Source organism: Monodelphis domestica, chromosome 1, assembly GCF_027887165.1.
Source record: "Monodelphis domestica isolate mMonDom1 chromosome 1, mMonDom1.pri, whole genome shotgun sequence".
In the NCBI taxonomy this organism is placed as follows: Eukaryota; Metazoa; Chordata; class Mammalia; order Didelphimorphia; family Didelphidae; genus Monodelphis; species Monodelphis domestica.
Genome location: NC_077227.1, coordinates 250072230 through 250089275, shown reverse-complemented (window position 1 = coordinate 250089275; position 17046 = coordinate 250072230). Strand labels below are relative to the sequence as shown.

General features: G+C 37.8%; 1 protein-coding gene across 13 annotated transcripts in view; it reads left to right on the top strand.

The window, feature by feature from the left end:
- Positions 1 to 17046, top strand: part of NRXN3 (neurexin 3) — a 2159162-nt gene that overhangs the window by 1394246 nt on the left and 747870 nt on the right. The window lies entirely within an intron of this gene.

The following is a 17046-nucleotide window of genomic DNA, read 5'->3' as shown; positions in this document are numbered from 1 at the left end:
TATTGACATGAAATCTGGAAAAATTGTTGTAATCAAAAAAGAAAGAGGAACAAATAAGCACATTTGCAAAGGACTGGCTTAATGAGGCTCCGAGGTGACATTTCAGGCTGTCAGAAAGTTAAAAAAGAATCATTGTGCCTTCCTACTCCTCTCTGCAGGCTCAGAAAGAAAAAAGAGAGGCCACACTTTAGGTTACTTTGTTTCTTTCATATAGAGAGCTTTGCCCACTGATGCTGATAGAGTAGTAACATGATCATAAGCATATTTGTAGCCAGCCAGCGTTGTCACCTTATAATATTCGGTCAAGATTTGGTTTTAATGAGCAAAGTAATTATTAAGCTGCTGGTCTTGGAATATATTAACTAAGAGTGATTAAGTGGCAAAGAAAATACTGAAAAAAAGTAGGGAGTCCCACAACAAGTACAATAGGACTGTCTCATTCTCTTGATTATTTTTTTTAATTTCAATATTTTTCTTTCATTGCTATTCTTTGCTATAATTTAACTAGTTTGCATCTGAGTTTGTATCTTCAAAAGAATTACTTTGATTACTCTAAGCATTAGTTCCTCTTTAAAATCAGAGATCTGACTAAAAGATACCATGGCCCTTTCCAGTTTGAATCTATGATCCTATAATTCAGAGACTCTTAACCTACTCTCCTATTGTTATGGGGGTTCAGGTGTGTACCCCTCGGGTTCGGGAAGGATACCTTTTGCAAGAATGCAAGACTCCAAAATTTAGCTTAAAAACAAAAAAGAGAAATTTATTAATTTAAGAGGTAATGTTGAGAATGGCCAGGAGGATAGCAAGGTGGAACAGCAAGATGGGGAGCAGTTCCTTGGGAGGACAGCAAGAATGGAAGGGCTGCTCCTCCATGAGGACAGTATGGATGGAAAAGCTATCCCCCAGATGACATCAATTCTGGGGATTTTATACTCTTTACAACAGATGCTATGTCATGGTATGGACATGACTCTAGACTGGTAAACCCTCAGGCATTTGGTGGGGTGAAGTGGTCATCTGACTGGGGTCTGCCTGGAGGCATAAAGATTCATTTCTTTGTCCATCTTAAATCTAGAGGACTATCAAAGAGGATAAACATCTCAGGACCCTAGGGGGTCATTGGGTGTTTCTAGGTTGAGTCACAGAGGATGCAAGGCAAGGGAATTTCCCTGATAATAGTTCGACTGGGTTTCTGGGGGTACAGTGCCCATGTCACTATCTTAGGTTGCTTCAGCCATCTAGCAAAGCCTATGAGCCTCATCTCTGAACAATCTTTTTGACAATTTATAATTAAAGGAAATTATTAATTTTAGTTAGAAATTAGGGGAAATAGGGAGATAATTTTCCCCATCTAAGTTCATGATCACCCTCATAATCTTACACTCATTGGGAAGATCCTCCCCTTTTTTTAAGTATGCACAATGTAATTAGCAGAGGCTATTTATAAAATAAACTACTTTATTATTGATCACTGACAGTCAAAGCCTCTTGTTAAAAGGAAACATTAGGCACATACAAGAAATATGTGATAAAGGGGAAGTTTTCAGTGGGACAAGGAGAGCCTCCTGAAAAAAAGTGAGAATTGAGGTGAGTGTTGAGGAAAGCCTGGAAAACAAAAAGACCAGCTATTCTAGGTAAGGTGCACAACCTTTCTTGGAAAGGTATGGAGACAGGAGATGGGAGTTATGTGTTTGAATAATTGAAAGTATATCAGTGTGGTCTTCTTAGTGATATTTGCCTGCAAACTTCCCAGTTAGATTTGTTCTCTTCCTTCCTTGGATTCCCTTGTTACATTTGGTCTGAAACTCTTCATTGTTCCATCCTTATCTTTAAATAGAATAGTAACAATAGCAACAACACACACATATGTATATAGTACTTTAAAGTTTTTTAAATGATTTATGTAATATGATCCATCGAACAATGGGGGGGGGGGACTGGAGTGGGGCTTTGTGCTATCATTATTCCCCATTTTACAGATGAGAAAACTAAGGCTAAGAGAAGTTAACTATCTTGCCCAAGGTCACAAAGCTACTAAGAGTCTGGGTTTGATGGGATTTAAACCCACCTCTTCCTGATTCCAAGTCCACCATTCAACTGTACTATCTCTCTTGTCTATCTATTCTATTCCTACTGGTAGACTAAGTTCTTTGAGGGTAGGGTCATGCCCCTTCCCAATTTTTGCTATCTTAGTCTATAGTACATTAAGGATCTGTCACATAATAGGTACTTAATAACAGTTTGCCAAGAAATGGAACATTTTGAGCTGAGATCTGATACCCCATCCGGTTATTCTAGCCATACAGCCAACCTATACTATTTGTAGCCAACTATACTTTGTTGCTCTCGGGGAGAATATTTAGCTTTTCTGTTCGCAGAGATATGACTTCTGTTAAAGTTCTCTTCCAGCTCTGGAGAGCTAAGAATGAATGTTCCCTGGTAGATCCCCACTACACCATTTTCTGTAGCACAGCACCCCCTAGCACTACATCACTGGGTTTTCCAAGGTAGCAGTTTCTGCATCCTTGGATAGCTTCTGCCACTTGGAGTCCCAGGAAGCCCAGGAGCACTGGCAGCCATCATCTGCCTCCTACGAGAGTTCCTATGAACTCACAGCGACCAAGCTGAAGAAGAAGTATTCTGACATCCTATTCTGCTAGGAGGAAAAGCAGGTGGCATTCTCTCCATGTAGCAATCGAATTAGAGAGTCTCATTAATATTGTCAAGTCAACTTAACTTAATTCTCCTAACCTGTTAATGAGATTCCTTTGGAAGAAGAAGCAACAGAGATATAGCAGAGTTCCATGAGCCAGCAGTGAAAACTCTTCTGCCTGTATTCGGAACAAAAGAGCTGGGGCGGGGAGGGGCCCAGGGGAATGTGAAATTTGCATCTTAGGACAGCTGGAAACCAAATGCCTGCTTTCATATTTATATTTAAAGTGGGTGGTCCTTCCCAGCTTTGAAATAAAGAACCTAGCTATGTTTTCAAAGCATTTTCCTGTCTGGGAAAGAAGGTGGTGGGCTCCTGAAGCTGAGCATGGAACCCATATTTCTTAAACCTGAATCAGAAGGTAGAAAGCAGGAGGGGGTGGTGTGTGATATTTTAAAAATAAGATACTGATAAATTCTCTGCCAACCTCCCTTCATGCTGAGTGGAGTGTAAGTAGCAAATACTGTATTTCTTCCAGATGTCAGCTATTTAAGAAGCTCAGTTCCAGGGACAGCAATTGTTTGAATCCCTGGTTGAGGTGTGGATAGGGGTAGAAGGAGATTTAATTTAGCAGAAAAAAATTGTATACACATATATGTGGGGAGTGTGCTTTTGTATTTGGCAGGTAAGGAGAATAACTGAAGAAACAAATATTAAAGTCCCTCATCTTAGGGCAGACTAAATTCTAATATTAAAATCCATAAGCTATGGAGACAACTCCCTTCTCTACCCTCCATTCCTCAATATTATCCCTAAGAAATCAATTTCCAGGCCAATAAATATTACCCAGGGGCAAATGTTTCTTAGAATTCAACTTAAACTTCTCTTTACACAATTTCACCTTAAAAAAAAAATAATAGTAATCTTGAGGTTTTTATTAGCAATTGACTGAAAGTGCCCAGGACCTGTTAAGTTTTGCAATTGGGTAATAGAAGGTTTCTTTTAAAACTAGATTTAATTGACCCATTTAAGACAGTGATGCCTAGGAGGGAAAGATTGGCTCAGGGAGGTTTATATCTAATAAAATTTGTGGTGTTGATGGTCTCACTTTTATTATAGAAAATGGCCCCCACAGGATATAGTTTATAATAACACTACTTCTAAATTTTAATACAGAGAAATCTGAAATGTTCCTTAGTCCATTTAATATTATCTCATCTCTTCATGCTTAAAACTCCCAACTGGAAGTTCATGTAGAAAATCTGTATTTCTTATTTTCTAGATCTAATTAAGTACAAGACAAGTAACAGAGCATAATGGATAGAGTTTGACAGACCTTGGAGTAAGTAAGACTTTGGTTCAAAGCTTATCTCAATTATATAACTATTGGTGGGACCTTGAACAAGATAAATAAATTCTCAGGGCTCAAGAAAAAAAAAACTCACGTCTTTAAGTTATAGAAGAGTTGCTGATCTGCAGTAATGGAGGTCATTTCTATACCTGAAGGTTATATCCATACATAGTTGTGAACCAAGGAGAAAAAACTCAAGTGTGATGGCTCCCCTAAAACACACACACACACACACACACACACACACACACACACACACACACACACAAATCTCATATCATAATTGTGACCCTTCCCTCTCCCTAAACACACACAATTAGCTTTCTCCTTGAGGCTCACAAATCTCAGGACTTACTTTCTGACCCTCTTCTTTATTCTCTGTATTTTTATTATAAAATCTGGACATATCTACAAAACAATAACTTTGATTCCTGGTCCTAGAAGAATGGCATCATCTTCTAGATTCACATATGATTTTTAAGAAGGAATATAGATTTGGAAAAAGAAAGAGCATTAGTCAGCCTGGAATCTACTCATCTCCCTTGCACATGAGGAAATTGAGGGCTAGAGGCTAAATTGCTTCCTTTAAAGTACACAACTTTCCTCACTTCAAGTCTAGGGTCTTCAAGGTGCTTTTTGTTGTCTGTGGAGGTTGTGATGGTGCCTATGTGGTCCCTAAGATAGATCCAGACCATATTGACCTGTGTGGCCCAAGTTTTTCAGTGTCATGTATATTGGGAGAGATGAGAGCCTGGAATCTTATAACTGACCAATCTGTTTCACAGTGGTCTGTTCCTCATATTGCTGTTGGTATGGGGGGCTAATTCTACCTTTACTTGTTATGTTAGGGAGGTGAAAGCAATAGTGTGCAGTAAAATGGGCAAAAATATCAGAATGTAAATGAAAGAATTTTACTACTTAATGTAAAAACATCTGGTGTAGAGTAAGCCCCGGTTGGGTTACTATGTGGAGGTGCAATTATTAATGTGTAAACTGCGTAAAAACTTGGTTGCTCATCTGTGAAATAAATTAGAGAAGGAAGCAGAAAATCATTCCAGTATTTTTTTCAAGAATTATCTGCATCTTTTTTCCACCCTTATGGCCATATCTCTCTGAATACAATACCTGATCTCATCTGATTTCTGAAGCTAATCAGTTAGCACTGATTAGTATTTGAATCAAGGATGGCCTAGGAGGTTCTATAGGTTTCAGCAGTTATGTGGTGCAGTGGACAGAGTACTGGGCCTGGAGTCAGGAAAACTAATCTTCATGAGTTAAAGATAGTACATGTCCAAGTCAAATTTGGTGACTCTTGGCAAGTCACTTAACCCTGTTTGCCGTGGTTCCTCATCTATAAAATGACTTGGAGAAGATATTGGCAAACTTCAAGGGGTCACAAAGAGTCAGATATGACTGAACACAGCATAACAATACAAAACCTAGACTGAGGAAAGTCAGTGTAGGCATCTACCTAGGGAAAAATACACAAGAATAACTTACAAAAAAAATGTTTTAAAAAAAAGATGTTTCTATAAAATGTATGTATCTTAAGTGCCAGAAGATTCCCCTCAATCTCACATGTTTTTTGAATAGTCAGGTCTTAACAGTCAAGGAAAAACATATCTTAACAATCACAGTAAAAGCATCTGGTAGATAATAAACACTCAAAATATAATCATGAATTTTTAACCTGGGACAGACACAGTTGCAGAAGTGGGAAACACATCACAGAATATAGTTTGAGTTACACAAGAATAACCTATCAACTTATGTGGTCAAGCTAAGAGAGAAACCTAGATTCCGCCCAAGAAAAGGGTACTTATTTGATTGAACCTTGAAGGTGGCAGCCTGGAGGAGAAATAGGGTAGTAACATCTTCCAGAAGAGTGGTTGCCATCCAGTAGAAACATATCCCCCACACAATTACCATCTTGGCTTCTGTGGGACATTCTACTTATACTTCTCTGTAATAGAAACAGAATGATTTCCATTTTCTGAAAAGCAGAATTTCTAAACCTTTTCTAGAATGTCAAAATGCTTTGTCAGGGTTCTGCCAATGGGTAAGCAATGAGGAAATATATCTCTTTCTAGATCCAGGTATACAGTTAACATGGATATTAGTAAAATTGGAAATGAGAGAATTTAACTTTCATTGTTGATATTCAGAGTTTATCATGAATATTAAATATTTCTTATTCTACCCATTTGATTGAAACAAGAGTAATCAGAGTGTAATTTGGATTTCAGATATGTTCCACTTATACTAGGAGAAAATTATTGTACAGTTTGTGAGACAACAGAAGTGAAGAATCTATCAGCAGATCCCTGGCCACATGAACCCTAGAAAATAAGAAAAGGAAAATGAAATGGAAATGATTACTCACTTTTGGAGAAGGGAGGGAGCAATGGGATAGAAATGAGAAAGAGAGAGGAAGGACTTTAGTTCTGAGGACTGTATTGTGAATCTGTCTCTATTCTCTTGGGGAAAATGAGATGGCTTCCTTGAGGTTGCCCTAGGTCCATTTCATCATAACCTCTAATGTGAATTGGGAGTCCAGTGATATAGAAAGGAATATCATTGGAGCCTTCATTCTGCCAGCTCTCCATTGCATTTTTAAGAAGTTGAACAAAAAGATACTGTTGGGTTAAAGCTCACACAAAACAAAATACAGTTAGATATGCTTCAAGTGAATTACCTTTGAGAATCAGTGTAGTGAGGTGTGTGTGTGTATACCTGTCCAAGTGTATTTATCTCTGTTATTTTCTGCAAAGGACCCAGGTTTAAAGACTCACAGGAAGAAAGAAAGGGTTATGATAAACAAAATATATGGCAGCCTCTCTATGACCTGAGTGATGTTAAAATAATTCATTAGCTTCTCCCTTGATAGTTAAGAAGATAGTGATTTTTGTCATTATTTGTTTATGGTATTAAACAGGAATAAAGAATGTTTTTCCATGATTTTCTTCTCTCTACTATATTGAGTTAAGAACTTAGATCTAAGGAGATATCCTGGGATCTTTTCCTTAGAGTAGTGAACCATTTTTATTGATAGTGGGAAAGAATTTAGAAGAAAGTAGTATTGGGCGCCATCTTTCATTTTTCTTCTCCCTCCCTACCTTCCTCCTTCCATTACTTTTTTTTCCTTTTCCTTTACTCCTTTCACTCCCGTTTTCTTGGTCATTCTTTTTGTCTCTCTTTTTCCTTCCCCTTTTTTCCTTCCTTCCTTCTCCCTCCCTCCTTCCTTCCTTCATTCCTTCCTTCCTTCCTCCCTCTCTTCCTCCCTCCCTCCCTCCCTCCCTTCCTCCCTCCCTCCCTTCCTTCCTTCCTTCCTTCCTTCCTTCCTTCCTTCCTTCCTTCCTTCCTTCCTTCCTTCCTTCCTTCCTTCCTTCCTTCCTTCCTTCCTTCCTTCCTTCCTTCCTTCCTTCCTTCCTTCCTTCCTTCCTTCCTTCCTTCCCTGTTCCTCGCTTAGTTCCCCCAATTTCACTGAAAAAATGATGGCATGATGCTGACTAATGAATTGATTCTATAAAATGATACAAATCAGGGGCTTCCTTGAGTCCCTCACAAGTTTGTAAATAAACTTGCTATTTCTGCTTTTACTAATGATAGTGAAGGGAAATGCACACACACATACACATATATTTCTGTTCACTCAGTAGCAGAAAACTATTTCAGTCCTGATTTCTGAGAAGAAAAGCCCATATTACATGCCTGAAGAGGTTGTGTGTATCCATTTCCAAGAGGTTGTCTTTAAGTTTAAACAATGGGACTGAAATGAGCAAAGGGAAGCACAAATCCTGGATTGTGAAAGGGTGGGATGAGAAGCTTTGCAAGAAAAGTAACTCAAGAACTTCACTATTCAAAGTCCATGGATTTAGACTAAACAAAGAATCTAAGAGGACACAGCCAGGAGCCCTCCTGACAAATCCTCATCCTCGACCCCCATAAGCCACCTACATTCAAAGCATGTATTGTCTCTGCATGATTTAGTATCTGACGCTATTCTGTAGTTCTCAATTTGGGGGCTGAATTATTCAGCCTCCTTCCAATGTTGCAAAAATAGCAAAACCAGTATGAAAGTCACACCACCACCTCTTTCTATTCCCTCCCACATTCTAACAGAAATATATCAGACCCACACACACACACAGCTACCCCATCCCAACATACACACACTCACGTGCGCGCACACACACACACACACACTGTTTCTGAAGTCAAAAAAGAAGTATATGTCTATCCTTGGCTCATCTCCCTGCAAACCTGGAATTGCAGCATGGAATGCCAAGGTAGGGGGTGCTCTTTGATCACTGTATTTTGCAAAGAAGCCAGTGGGAAAAAAAAATGAATCCTTCCCAAATGTATGGTTTGTTGTTGTTGTTGTTGTTGCTGTTTTCCCATCAGTCATCAGGATATGACTTCTGTTGAAGCATTTGAATTTCCCACCTGTATTCCCCAGATGAGAATGGAGTCTGGTTAGAAACAAGGAAGTAGGGGAGGGGGATGAACAATTTAGGAGGCAGGGAACAGTAATGAGAATTCCTCACTGGGATACAGGCAAATCCTTATTGGTTAAAGAAAGCAGATGGCTACTCAGGCAATATTGATATTGTCATGTCCTGAGTGACTTACAGGGCCCAGCTGGGGCAGCTCTCTACCTCGGGCTTCATTCCTGCTGTTGTGACCCTGCCTGCCAGTTGGCAGTGTAACTTGAAGGTTGGTAGTCATCTGCTCTCCTACCCTATCCCCAGCTTCCAAAGGATAAACAACTAGGGAAATAAAAATTAGCTGCTACTGATTCTTCATCAGATATTGCATGTTTTATGATAGTTTATAGTGTTTTAATTCCACTGTAATTGGGGGGGGGGAGGTCTTACATAATTTCCTTTAATGGTATTATCTTATAGTGATAGGTATAGAAATCTGCATTATATAATTTATAGATAGATGTATTCTGCTCAGAGTATTATAGCAGAACAAAAATAAAGGATTTGGGTTTTTAAAAAAATCACTCCAGTCAAAGGAAAGATGATAAAATTGCAATATTTACCTGCAGATCTCTTCATATTAATAGACATTCATACAGAGCCCTACATCTTGCTTTTACATCTTAAATCTACTAAATGCATAGAACATTGATTAGGCACCAAGGGCAAACAAAACTATTGCACAGGGCAGCATTGGCAAAGTATTGACACATGCCCAGCTGGCACTAGAAGAGCAGTTCCATTCCTGCTCTTCCCAGTTCTTGAGGATTATTTTTTTTTTGCATTCCCCGCCCCTCTGTCCAGCAAGCCAAAGTGTGCAGCACTTCCTCCCTCAGCTCTCTCTGTCTCTCTGTCTCTGTCTGTCTGTCTGTCTCTCTCTCAATTGGTGGTGGGGCTGCAGAAGGGGCACTCACTGGCATAGAGTAATGGAAGGAACCATGTACTGGTAGTCAAAAGATCTGAGTTCTAGTCAGTGCCCTAAAATTGTAATTCTGGCCAAAGCATGTAATTTCCTTCCCTGTAAAAAAAAGAACAGATCACATTGAAGTTAAGCCTCTCTACTTGGACAGAAATCAATTAGATATCAATGAAGAAATCTTAATATCTGAAAAGGAAGCAACAGCAAGAAAAATAAATCTTGCTTCCAGTTTTACAAAGTTCTTTATTCACAATAAGCCTGTAAAGGATAGAAATGGAGCGTGAGGTATGTGTTTATATCATAAATTGGGAAAGAACAATTATTAATCCATAGAAGGTGGACCAGTGATTTTTGTCAGTTTGGTCAACTTATTTTTTTTAACCCTTACCTTCCACCTTGGAATCAATACTGTCTATTGGTTCCAAGGCAGGAGAGTGGTAAGGGCTGGACAATGGGGGTTAAGTGACTTTCCCAGGGTCACACAGCTGGGAAGTGTCTGAGGCCAGATTTGAACCCAGGACCTCCAGTCTCTAGACCTGGCTCTCAATCCACTGAGCTACCCAGCTGCCCTCTGGTCAACTTCTTAAAGGAAGTATAGAAATTCCTTCTAATAATGCAAATTGGCAACTTAGGAAAAACATGAAGCCAGGCCTTCCTGAATCTTAGGCTAAATATCTATGCAGGACACCATCATGTGGTATAGGCATAACTATTTTTTCCTTTGTTTGCCACATGACATCCTCTCTCACCACCTCTTCCTAATTCTTCATGGCACTAGTAGTTGATAATTCATCTTTGAGAAGTTATTACTATTAAAGGAAGGCCTTTAGCACAGGGTTTTATATTTATTTTATTTATCTACTTATTTATTAGTTCATTTATTTGCTTTTTTAGTTAGTTATAACATTTAATTGCATATCCTCAGAGAATAGATGGATTGGTAGGGAGAAAAAGAAGGGAATTTGGGTCATAGCTTATTAAAACTAACATTTCAGGTTAGTTCTCCCTGCCCTGGGTATGACATTTTTCTTGTGTCCTTAAAAGTAAAACACAGAGCAAAAAGATGTATTCCACACATTTGACGAGAAGTAACATACCAAAAGACTAAATAAGTGGTGATACTTTTGGTCTGACTATCATATTGCCTACCATGACTAGAGAATGGAAGAGGGAACAGAAAGAGAAGGTACAACAATGTTTTATAACTTTTGATTTTGATTTCTCAGTGATTCCTAGTGTTATATTTGGTACCCACTATCCTATGAGAGATATTGGAGGAAATCAGACTTCTATACCACCCCAGATCCCCAGTACACGCACACACACACACACACACACACACACACACACACACACACACACACAGAGGGGTTGGTGATATTGCATATATTGGCACCATGATATAGTATAAATATTACTAGATTTGAATTTTTAAGACCAGGTATATAGAGCTTTGCTGCTTATTATTGAACAAATTACTCCACATCTCTGGGCCTCGGTTTCTTCCTATGTAAAATGTTGGGATTGGATTTGATGACTAATGCAGTTTCCTATTGCTAAATCCTATAATCATTTTAATGAAGGAAGAAGTATTTGTAAAGAGGATAGCATTGGATAATTATTGAGTGTTATGATTATTATTAAAGCATTCACCTCATTCTATGACTATTTAATTTATTTTGCATTGAACAGTGCCTGATTTCACAATGTTAAAGGACCCTGTAGGAATTCCAAAACATCGAAATCACAGCACATACTCTTTGTCCTTACAACTTCTGATGCTCTGACCTTCTCTCTGTTCATCTTCTCCACACTGAGAAGGTATACATTTTAGGAAATTATATCAGGATGTGTGACTCACATACAGGCTTTCTATTCCCACATAAGCAACTTCCATTGGAGGAAATGGTTCACTCATTATCTGAATTGTTCTAAGATATGTCACTAAAAAGCTCTCTCTCTTTCTCCTCTCTCTCCCTCTCTCTCCTTCTATCTTGCTCTCTTGCTCTTTCTCTCCTTCTCACTCTTCCCTCTCTTTTCTCCTCTCTCTCTCCATCTCTTTCTCCTCTCTTTTTTCTCCATATCTCCATATCTGTCTGTCCATCTATCTCTGTCTCTCTCTCTCATTTTCCTTTTAATGACTAAGAAAATCAATGTAAATGCTTGTCATAGACTAGCTATTTACTAAAATATGAACAAATAAGTTACCAACAAAACCAGACAGGGAGGGAAGAAAAGGAGGGAAGGAGGAAGGAAGGAAAGGAAAGCAAAAAGGAAAGTAAAAGAGAAAAAAAAACACAAATAGTAAACAGCAGCATGAAATTATAGAATTGCAATAGAATCATCTACTCCAAATGACTGTATAACCTTTTGAAAACTACTTGACCTCTTGGCTCAGTTTCCTCATCTGTAAAGTAAGGATATTAGACAAAATGACCCCAAGATCACCTCCAGCTCAAAATCCATGATTTTGTGAATTTTCTGACACCACAATGAGAAGATTAAGGCCTGAGAGGTTATTACTATAAGTAATCATCTAATAATTGAAGCTCAGTTATATAGCACCTTAGGATTTGCAAAGTGCTTTCCTCATAATGATCCTGGGAAACAGGTAGTATAAATAATATTTCATCCTCATTTTATAAATGTAGAAACTGAGGTGAAAAAAGGAGATTAAATAACTTGGTAGATTAAATAACTTTCCAAGAGTCACATCCACACACAGATCTAGTAAATATTGAATTCTGGCCTCAAACCCACATCTCCTAATTCCTGGTCTTGAAGTTTTTCAACTATATCACACTACCTATCATTAGGAGGTTTACATTACTTATGTCACCCTACATTAACTTATAAACTGACTAAAACAGAAAAAAAGTGTACTTTCTTCTTGTTTGACTCCTGAAAGACTTGTGATTTTCTCTGAAGAAAAAAAAAAAAAGAAAAATCTCCTCTCCTCTCTCTTGTGGGTGAAAATTAAAATCCATTCTAGCTCATTCTGACTGATGCTTTAATCATCCATTGTAAGGTTCTTTTTTGGACTAATGTCTCCAGGGAGCTTCACTCTTTAAGGATCAGAAGTCACGGTTCATCAGAAGCATTTCCTCAGCACTCAGTTCCCAGGTTGCCAAGTACCATTTAATGCCATAAATTCATTTCTGCGATAATCTTGAATCTTGGTGTGAAGCAGGCTAGGCTGGCGGTCCCTGGAAAGGGACATCTTCTCTTTATTCTTATGCTAGTTACAAAAACAAGATCAGGGTCTTGGGAATTCCCAGACTACATATGTCAGCTCTGACCTGAAATTAGAAGGGAATATTTTCAGAGAAAAGAACTGGAAATTTACTTTCAATGAACCTATACCAATTTTGGCATTTTTGTTGATGATATTAATGAGAAAAGAAAAAGCCTAGGGTTTTATAAGAGGTACATTGGTAGAAAGGAAAAGTCACTGGATCAAGAAGGAATTGAAATACCCGTATGAAGATTATCTGTATTTTGTATTATCCATGAAAATATCTTACTCAAAGCTATTTTCCTCAAATATAAGTGATGTATACTTGCTGATAATCAACTGTTAGTCAAAAGTTTGTTATCTGAAGCGTAATGCCTAATACTATGCAGTAAACTCCAAAATTAGCACAAATTTGTAAGTTATTATCCAATAAGAGGTGTGGTAATCCAAGGTACAAGTGCATGTGTGTATATGTGTGTGGGAACATATTTATATTTGATATACACTGATATTCATATGCATGTAGGTATTCACTAATGCTTAGAAATATACATACAGTGTAAATTTTAAAATATATGTGTATATGCATATACATATGGGTATATTTACATAACTACATATCTTTACTATCAATACAGATAATTAGGGATTAGGGGCTATGATAATCTCTAGTGAATAGGTATAAATCTCAGGTGTGTGTGTGTGATATTTTATTCCTTAGAAGAAGGAGTATTTTGAACTGTTTTAGATCAAATTACTATAATAATGATAGTTATATAGGACAGAAGTTTCTGTGTGTATGTGTGTGTGTGAGAGAGAAAGAGATGGAGAAACAGACAAAGAAAGAAAATGATGGAAAGAGACAGAAAGAGGGAAAGGAGAGGAGAGGAGAGAGAGAGAGAGAGAGAGAGAGAGAGAGAGAGAGAAACAGAGAAAGATGATGTGGTAGTAGGGAGAGAGGAAAAAAAGAGGGAGGGAGGATAAATCTTTTCCTTCCAGAGGATTCATTATTATCTGTGCTCAGACCTCCAGGTTTCCCTGCTGGGAAAAAGCACAGTAGGGTGAGCAACTGAGTGTACTCTCTATGTAGCAATGGGCTCTTCACCATGAAGAATGTCGTCTCAGAACACTGGAACAGCTGCTGAGTGGGTGTTTCTACTGGAAGAACCAAGGTTTGGCATTTAAAATAGAAACATAAAGTTAATATGTCTAGAGACAAATTGTGCTATTCACAGGAATGCAAAATGAAGCTTTTTTTTTGTGGCAGTATCGCCTAACCCTTGTAGGGGTGTGACATTAAATTAAAACTCCTCCTTCCCAAATGGGAAATTTGAATGGAAAGGGACATGATTTCATTATTCATGCTTGAAACCTTGTAATTTGTAAGTCTCCACATTAAGTCAGGGCTACTAGATTTTTTTCATTTCTTCTGGGTGATTCTGAATGTGAATTGAATCATAATGATATTGATCTTCATCCTGTTTGAATAAAACTTAGAAAATAAGTGTTCAGAAATCCAAAATTATGTGGGTCAAGGGCAATAATTCTGTCTCATGCATTGGTGCTGTCCACAGTCTACTTTATCTTGATTTTAAGAGGCATTTGGAAGGCATAGTTGGGTCCGTAAGCTTGTCATAAAGCAAAAGTTTGCAAATAGGATGTGCTGTAGACCACTACCATCAAAATGTATTTATATTTTACCCTTTACACTGTACCATTTCCCCAATGTTGCACCAAGAAACTAACTAAACATTAACAAATTCCTCTTTTGGGAGCATAGGTTCTTTTTTTTTTTTTAATTGTAAACATTATTTTATTTGGTCATTTCCAAACATTATTCACTGGAAACAAAGATCATTTTCTTTTCCTCCCCGCCCTCCCTCCCACCACCTTTCCCTCTCCCATAGCAGGATTCCACTGGTTATCACATGTGTTCTTGACTTGAACCCATTTCCCTGTTGTTGGTATTTGCATTAGAGTGTTCATTTAGAGTCTCTCCTCAGTCATATCCCCTCAAACCCTGTAGTCAAGCAGTTGCTTTTCATTGGTGTTTTTACTCCCACAGTTTATCCTCTGCTTGTGGATAGTATTTTTTTAGATCCCTGCAAATTGTTCAGGGACATTGCATTGCCACGAATGGAGAAGTCCATTACCTTTGATTGTACCACAGTGTATCAGTCTCTGTGTACAATGTTTTCTTGGTTCTGCTCCTTTCGCTCTGCATCACTTCTTGGAGGTTGTTCCAGTCTCCATGGAATTCCTCTACTTTATTATTCCTTTTAGTACAATAGTATTCCATCACCAACATATACCACAATTTGTTCAGCCATTCCCCAATTGATGGGCTTCCCCTCGTTTTCCAATTTTTGGCCACCACAAAGAGTGCAGCTATGAATATTCTTGTACAAGTCTTTTCCCTTATTATCTCTTTGGGGTACAAACCCAGCAGTGCTATAGCTGGATCAAATGGCAGACAGTCTTTTATCACCCTTTGGGCATAGTTCCAAATTGCCCTCCAGAATGGCTGGATCAATTCACAACTCTACCAGCAATGATGGGGCAGAGGTTCTTAAACGGGGGTTCATGGGTAAATTTCAGGGGCTTGTCTGTGGATATATTTTAAGGAATTGATCAACTTAAATAGAGAAAAAAGACACCTATATTTCATTAACTTTTAGTTTCCTTTGTAATCCTGTATATTTTATGAATTGAAAAACATTTTTCTAAGGGGATCTTTAGGTTTCACCAGGCAAGTTTTATTTTATGCATTTAAAAACACTTCTCTAAAAGGTTCCTTGGGTTTTGCCACCACCAAGTTTCAACTGCCAAAGAGGTCCATGATTTAAAAAAAAATTAAGATTCTATCAGCTAGACTAATGTTTTTCTTCAAGATTTCTTTGTTAATTTTATTTATAGCTTCTCAAACTTAAAGGAAAAGAAGTCACATGTTTCAAGCCTTTGGTTTGCTATCATTAAATCATATAATCACTGAATTTTGGTTCTAGAAGACACCTCAGTGGTCCAATAGTTCAATATAAGCCTGAAGAAAGAATTCCCACTACAGTACACTCAGTAAATGTCTCCCTTCTACCTGGAATTCTCTCTCTCCTCATTGAATATCCTCACTTCCCTGGCATCCTGTAAGTCTCATCTGAAACCTTTTCCACAAGCAGCTATTCTCAATATCTTTTAATTTAAGCTAAAGCCACCCTTCTATGGACTGTCTCCACTGTATTCTGTATAAATCTTGTTTGGACATAGTTGTTTGCATATTGTCTCCTCCATTATATTATGACCTTCTTGGGAGTAGAACTATTCCCTTTTTTTTTTGCATCTTGAGTGGTTAGCACAGCATTTGGCATACTGTAGAAATTTCATAAATGTTAGGTTGACTGATTTACTAGTTATTTGGTACTTATTTGAAGGTCACCATTGAGGAAAAACCCATATTCTTTCTTAGCAAAACTTTCTGCTTTAGAATTACTTTAATTATTGAAAGGTTTGTGTTGTTTTTAATTTTTTCTCCTTATATCTAGCCTAAATATTCCTCCTTGTTTCTTGCTCCCATAGTTTTGTTAACTGAGGCCAAAGTCTAGTACCCCTTCTAAATGATTAGCCTTTTAAATACTTGAAGACAACAGAGCAATAATTTTATCTCTGTGACATCTTTTTAAAAATATGATTAGGAGCAGCAAGGTAGCTCAGTGTATAGAGAGCCAGTCCAAGAGACAGGAGATCTTGGGTTCAAATTTGGACTCAAACATTTCCTGGATATGTAACCCTGAACCAGTAACATAGCCCCAACTGCTGAGCCCCCTACCACTCTTCTGCCTTGGAACCAGTAGTATCAATTCTAAGAATAAGGTAAAGGCTTTAAAAAAATAATATATAATGAGGATTTATATAGGTTCATATGGTATTTAGTATATTAGTTAAAGAGAATGTGGTAAATCTGACCTTGTGATCTTATTGCTCTCAGAAGAGATTTTAGTATATGAAAAGTATCTGGTTCCCTTTAAGCTTTCTTTGCAGAGTACATTTTTGAAATCTAGAGACCAGACATGATAATTAACATACAAAAAATCTTGCTTGATCTTTCAAAGTCAGTCAATAAACATTCAAGTGCCTACTATATATCAGGCACTGTGCTAATGACTGAAGTATTTTTAAATTCTAGTCCTTCTATTGCTATTTCCATTTGTCTTCCTGGGATACTACTGTTTACTTCATAGGGCAAGTTGCATTTTGTATCTTCTACATAGCAATGATTATCATAGGATCATAGCATTCCGAGCTAGAAAGGACCTGGTTCCTCATTTTAAGGATGAAGAAACTAGGGCCCAGAAAATGAAATCAATTTGTCAAATGTCACACTAGTCATATGAAACAGTCAACATTTGA